Source organism: Daucus carota, chromosome 3 (genome assembly GCF_001625215.2).
Source record: "Daucus carota subsp. sativus chromosome 3, DH1 v3.0, whole genome shotgun sequence".
NCBI classification, from domain to species: domain Eukaryota; kingdom Viridiplantae; phylum Streptophyta; class Magnoliopsida; order Apiales; family Apiaceae; genus Daucus; species Daucus carota.
The window spans coordinates 51811057-51818901 of NC_030383.2; positions in this window are offsets into that span (position 1 = coordinate 51811057).

Here is a 7845-nt window from a genome sequence, read left to right on the forward strand (position 1 = left end):
CACGAGAAAGTCCTGAATACACTGGTATGCATCCTTGTTTCCAGCCTCAATTTTATATTGATTGTGGTGGACTACTGTATTATATTGTCTTATTATTATACAGAGTAACATGTCCATTGTTTGTTTTGTCTTGGGTTTCCTTTCCGTGTTAGTAATCTGCTTAAAAAATTAGGGTTTTACTGATTTCAAGATACGGAATATGTAGATGGTCTTTTTCTCCAAATTAGTGCAACACTAAGTCCATTTAAATAGTTAAATATGTTTCAATTTGTGAAACTGATGACATCTTATATTAAGCCTCTGAACCATTATATGTGATTAATGTGCAAAAAATGAAGATTTTACAATTAAATTACACCATGGTGGTCACTTCGTCGATAATCCCAAGTCTTGCGTAGGTGGTGATGTTGACTATTTTGATTTCTGTAATTTTGATCAAATTAGTTTAATTGAGATTACAGCTATGTTGAAAGAAATTAACATGTGTTGGGGCATGCACAATTTTGATATAAGTTACCAAAAACAACAATGGATAAGGGTTTATTTAAACTTGACTCTGATGACGAACTTATGTGCACACTCATGCCTGCCGAAAGATATGTTGATGTCTATGTCGTAAATTCACCACCTTTTGCAGTAGTACCCCCAAGACAGCAGCCAACCCCACCTAGACAGCAATCACAGGATGAGTATGACTTTGATAATAACCAGTTTCTCTTCAGCACCAAATGTGAAGAAGAAACAAAGAGGGATGTTAGAGAGTTAGAGAGTTTATACGAGTCCTCTGATGAGGATGATGAGGATTATGAATTAAGAGAGGATTTGAATAGCACTGACGATATATTTGAATGTGACAGTTCTAACAAAGATTATTCAGATGCTGACCTCATTTTTGAGAAGAGTGTGGATGAAACCGTTGATGATGAGAAGGAAAAGAATTCTACTCCTAGTGATTCTACCGTGTATGCAGATTCTAATGAAGAAAGGATAGTTGCAAACTCTACTGATGAAGAAGTAGACAGTTATGATGTTTTTAATGAAAAAACTGACATGATTAAGTCTACATTCAAGGTGGGTATCTGTTTCAGAGATTCCACTCTGTTCAGACAGGTTGTTAAGAAGCATGCCATAATTGAGAGGAGACCAATAACAAATTTTAGGAATTTTGGGAGAAAGGTTAAATATGTTTGTGAAACACCTTGTATGTGGAAGATCTATGCTAGTCCTATGCAGGGGACAATCATTTACCAAATTAAGACTCTGAACAAGAAGCATACTTGCACCCCTACTTTCAAGCAGAAGCAGATCAACTCCAAGTGGATTGCAGATTACTATGAGACAGAGCTAAAAATGAACCCAACATGGCCTGTCAATGCATTTCATAAGAAGATTTTGAATGATCTAAAATGTGAGGCTAGCAAGCATGCAGTGCATAGGACAAAAAGAAGAGTTATAATGAAGATCAGTGGTACACATGAAGAACGGTACACCATGGTTTGAAAATATGCACATGAGCTGAAAAAGGTGCTTCCAAATAGGACAATCAAGGTGTTGTCTAAAGATCCAGAACCAAATATAGATGGGGGATGGTTTTTGAGATTTTATGTGTGTTTGGGGCCTATCAAAAAGGCATTTGTGGAGAATTGCAGGAAAATTATGGGGTTGGATGGTTGCCACCTCAAGAGTCCTTATGGGGGCAACTTTTAGCAACTGTTGGTGTGGATGCCAATGATGGCATGTATCCAGTGGCATGGGCCATAGTTGAAACATAAAATACAAATGCTTGAAACTGGTATTCGGAGTACATATGTCGAGATGTGCAAATCAGCAATGACAAGGAATGGACTTCTATTTCAAATAGGCAGAAGGTACCTTTTTTAGAGTACTATGCTTTAATTTGTACTGCAAGGACTTGTTTTTTATGTTTTTACATGACTTGTTGTTTATGTAGGGGTTGATAAATGCATTAGAAACTGTGGTTCCAAATGCTGAGCACAGATTCCGTGTAATGCATTTATTTCGAAACATGGGGAATGAGTTTAAAGGTGGTGCACAAAAAGACTTGTTGTGGAAAGCTGCAAAGGCAAGCACCAATTTGGAATTTAAACTCAACATGGACAAGATGAAGGAAGTGTCAAGCAAATGCTATGACTGGCTAATGCAAAAACCAAGAGGACAGTGGTCCAGGTTTGCTTTTAGGACAACACCTTGCAGTGATATGTTTGTAAACAATCATTGTGAGGTGTTTAATAGCAGTATAAGAAAGTTTAGGGATCTTCCAATCATTACAATGCTGAGAGAGATTCATAAGGCAGATGAAGAGAATTCAGGTGAGAAGGGACAAGATGAGGCAGAAGGAGTTGGTCATTTGTCCTAGTGCTCAAAAAAAATTGAACGAGTGAGAACATAAATAGTTGGTCATTTTTATGTCATCTATTATGCATATTTTTTTGGCATTTTATGGCATCTTTTTGACATTTTTATGGCATTTTTATGTTTTTTATGCACACAGGCTCTCCATTTTGCTGCAACTTGTGTTGTCACTTGGTCAGGGGGGAGTACATACAGTGTGACATGTTCTGAAGGAGGACATGAGTTGGTGGTCAATTTGGAGATACCTCAAGTCTTAGAGAAAGAGCAGAATTAGGTTTTGATAATTATTTGTAGTCATTGATAGTAGTCATCTATATCTTTTAAATATAAGTTCCGGATCCTTTATGCAATTTTTTGATCTTCGTTAAATCCTCAAGTATGGGCTTTCTCAAAGTCGGGCCTTAACTTTTGACAGCCCATGAACCTCAATAGCAGAAAGTTCAGCTAAATTTTTATGGAGCCCAATTAATTAATTACTCTCATTACCAAGCCTAAATAAGTGAGCTTTGTTCCCTTTGGGCCTTTCTTGCCTTTGAATTTTTAGGACCATATTTCGACACACGCACACGCGCGCGCGCCCACACACACACACACACACACACACACACACACACATATATATATATATATATATATATATATATATATATTGGATGGTTTTTCATATACTACTAACAACAATATATGTTATATTTTTAGAGATGATGTATTTCATATATATGCTATCAAAATAATTATTTGTATCTATGTATCTTGATCAACGAATTAACATGGGTGATACACAACCACACGAACACGATCATGTGTGTGTATATATTATATATTATATTCAAATATGTAATGCTATTTAAATTTAATATATAAATAAAAGAGTAAACTTTTACTTCAAATTTATTTTCATATTTTCTTAACTATATCAACAAATTAATATTTTTTTTTTGTCGATTTTAGAGGATGATGTAATATTATTTTAATTCCATTTTAAACGACATAGAATTAAAATTTAGTTATGATACTGATAAATGTACTTCACAATTGAAAACTAAAATAAGCCCAAATATTTAATGTCTCATGTTTTTACTATAATAATTAAAACAAGTAATGTGTCACACTATATTCTTTATTAGCAACATATAGTTGAGGACAATGGAGTCATGTCAAATTTTGTTTTAGAGACATATAGAAACCTCATGCTGTCATAAGGCGGAATAGTTGGTTGAATATAGATATGTTCAGCATCATACTTGATGAGGTCAGGGTTTATCGGAATTTGGGACTTGAAACCATCGCATGATAGTGTTACATTTTCTTGAGTACAATGATATGGATTGTGAACTTCAACAATCCAATCTCCTGATCCTGGTCGATTTTCAAACTGGTAAACTGAAACGTCACAAATTGCATACAGTGTACATTGAAAACAGCTTCTGCTACTTGCACTCATAATTGAAGATCAAGTAAGTGCAAGATGCATAATAGATACTTATAAGATATCCACAATATAAACTTGACATTTTATTATTTGAATTATTATGGAAGTTGTAATTTTTCTAAGGCAATATAATTGAAATATTGTATGGTGTTTTAGGATGGATACCTTGAATAAAAAGGATAAACATGAGAAGAATGGAAAAAAGGAAATTAAATACTTTTTCCATGAAGTTTTTTGGGTTGTTAAATGTTAAGTATGAATTTTGATGATATGAGAAGATGAACGTTCATTTTATAGACAAGTCAATGCAACAATTTTGTTTCATGTCGTGCATTGGGTCCCACAATTAATTTTTTAATTTAGAGGTCTCGTTAAAAAATAAGCACACAGGGGAATTTTCAAAAAATATATGTTCGAAATTTGCTTGATTGGTAGGAAAAATTCAACCAACTTCATAGGTGAATAAATACAATAATTTATTGCATGTGAGAGTATAAAGTCGAGCAATAAATATATTTGAAAGGGGTCCACTCCAAAATGTATCGATATAAAACTAGGTTTCTCATTTAAAAAAAACATATATTGGAGATGGACTTGGTTGTGAAGAAGCCGGTTCTTTGACCTTTTTACTTGAATTATCAAATTCTTAGTCTTCAATCTCAGTAATAATAATACTTGACAACATATATTATCCAATAATTATGATTATGTGCACGTAGCATAATATCTTGTATTTTTTTCGAACGTAGACAAACATTAGAATATAGAAGTATTGAATGGGTGATTCATGTCACTTCTTTTCATTATAAATAGTTCTAGAGCAATAAAAAAATTGTATAAAAGAGGTCTTACACTTTTATGAATTCTATATATATCTTGAGTTAAGTAAAATGCAATTGATATGTCTGTCTTGTTATTACTTAAAGTTGTTTCTACATGAATTTTAACTTTTGAGAAAATGTAGTCTTAATCTCTTTATGAAACTTTTACTTTAAAATTATTTTCATATTTCCTTAACTATATCAACAAATTAATATTTTTTGTCTATTTTAGAGGATGACAAAATATTATTTTAGTACCATTTTAAATGACATAGAAATTAAATTGAGTTAAGATACTGATAAATGTACTTCACAATTGAAAACCAAAATAAGCCACAATATTTAATGTCTCATATTTATACGATAATAATTAAAACAAGTAATTTGTCGCATTGTATTCTTTATTTAGCAACATATAGTTGAGGACAATGGACTCATATCAAACTTTTTTTGAGATTCATATGCAAACCTCATGGTGCCATAAGGGGGAATAGTTGGTTGAACATAGATATGCTCAGCATCATACTTGATGAGGAGAGGGTCTATCGGAATTCCGGGCTTAAAACCATGGCATGATAGTGTTACATTTTCTTGAGTACAACGGTATGGATTGTGAACTTCAACAATCTAGTCTTCAGATCCTGGTCGATTTTCAAACTGGTGAATTGAAACGTGACAAATTGCATATGGTGTACATTGAAAACAACTTTTGCTACCTGCATGCATAATTAAAGATCAAGTAAATGCAAGATACATAATAGATACTTATAAGATATGCACAATATAAGCTTTACATTTTATTATTGAATTATTATATATGAAAGTTGTAATCTTTCTAAGGCAATTGAAATATGTTGTAGGATGGATACCTCGAATAAAGAGGATAAACATGAGAAGAATAGAAAAGCAGAACTTGAATACTTTTTCCATGCAGTTTTTTGGTTGTTGAATATTAAGTATGAATTTTGATAATTTGAGACGACAAATGTTCATTTTATAGACAAATGAATGCAACAATTTTATTTCATGTGGTGCATTGGCTCCAACCATTAATGTTTTAATTTGATCGTCCTATTAAAAAACGGATTTTCTAGTGTGACCCCATGGGTACACACCAACAACCACTTTTTAGTTAGGTGTTGATTTCTATTGACTCATATTCCATTAATAATGATGGCCCCCTTACATGCACAAAAATTCTCACAAATCAAAATCTTCCACCTGACGAAAAACTAGTTGTTAGTGTGTGCCCATCGGCACACACTAGAAAGATCCTTAAAAAAAATAAGCATACAAGGGTATTTTCAAAAAAAAATTATTTTGAAAATATGCTAGATTGGTAGAAAAATCAATTAACTTTATAGGTGAATAAACACAATAATTTATTGCATGTGAGAGTATAAAGTCAAACAATAAATATATACGAACACTACTAGAAATTTTGCATTAGACATCGCCTAAAAACCGATGTCCCGGTTTTTTTTAGGCGATGTCTTTGTCGGTGATGTCTATTGTACCCATATTAGACATCGGCTAAAAGGCGATGTCTTCAACACAATAGACATCATTGTTTAATAAAAAAACTGATGTCTAAAATATCATAGACATCAAGATTTAACAAAAAACTGATGTCTAAATCATAAAAAGACATCATTGTTTCACAAATTAGTGATGTTAAAAATACCATATGACAACACCTAATATTATATAATCTATGTCAATAAACTAATTTCACATCGTTTTTTTTCAAGAGGGTGATGTTGAAAAGACTTTTAGACATTTGTTAGTTTCTTATCAGGTGATGTTAAAAGTATATCCATAACATTGCAATGACCAAAACACACATCGAGAAGAACAAAAATACTAAAAATTTTCATTGACAAGATATCCAGTATAAACAACAAACATTGAGAATAATATTACAAAGGGAAGGTCCAATATATTTACCTACCACATATATAGTTGTAACCATAGTAGTAAATAAATCCTATATCTATAATATTTCTGCAAAAACGAGTTACATGGAAAGCTACGACACCAGCTACTAAAGAGATGAACACAATGTTCCCAGTTCCTGATGCGTTTAGTAATGGATGTGCAAGCTGACAGAGATGATAGGAGGCCTCAAAGTTTGTTCCCATTATGCTGGAGAAATCTTCTTCAGTGGACTCCATTCTCTCTTTGACCACAATTGTTGCAGAATTATTCACCTAAAATGGGTAATTGGTCGCATATACCAAGATAAGATATTACTACCTGAACAGAGGAAAATATAAGATGGACTAAAAAAGCATATAACTTGCCTGAATTCACAAAAAAAAACTTGGACTGATCCTAAGCTATATAGTCAGCTTGATACTTGGCATGTCGGCTCCCCTTTTACCTACCTAATTTAAAGCAAAGTACATAAGACCACAACTTTACAAATTAGGATAATTAATCAATTTGACAAGCACGAAAAGTAACATACCAAGACCATTGACCTTTCAGGAAAAAAATACAAACCACAACCTCTGTGCATGTGTGTGGGTGTAGGAAAAATACCTTATTACTAGTTGATTCAGGATTCTGATAATCTAATAAGTAAAACAAAAAGTAAATACAACGCAATTATAAAGCTCCGAATGCAGATAAGTTAAACTGTATTGGTTAAACATCACTACAAATCAAAAATGTAATATAATTTAAAGCTAGTTTAAAGCTAAATATAAATACTAACTTGAGATACTATGATTTACATGTACACCCTGAAATTAATATAGTAAAATCCCTGAAAAGCATAACTATGATTTAGAACTTTTACAACACGCGTACATACCAAGAAACATATAAACATGGATCTATTTGAAAAACCCCAAGAAACATATAAACACAAGGTGAACAGAAGCATACTTAATATCAGATTTATTTAAAGAACATAACAAACCTTTTAGAGCGTGACAAGAATGAGTTTTCAGAGATCCTGATTTCGAACTATGCTCTAATATATCCCTATCATAGTCTCTTTTCAACACAAACAACATAAATAAAATAAGAAACTGACAACCAAACATATCAGGGCATTAGACTACCTATCATCACGCTAGATTCTGGAACCATTCTCATCCCGAAATTTGAACCCCCAAATTGGAACCCTAAAATCGAAACCCCAAATTCAAATCTATAAAAAGCTAAAGTACACCAAGAGACATTCATAGAGAGACTGAGTAGAATACCTAA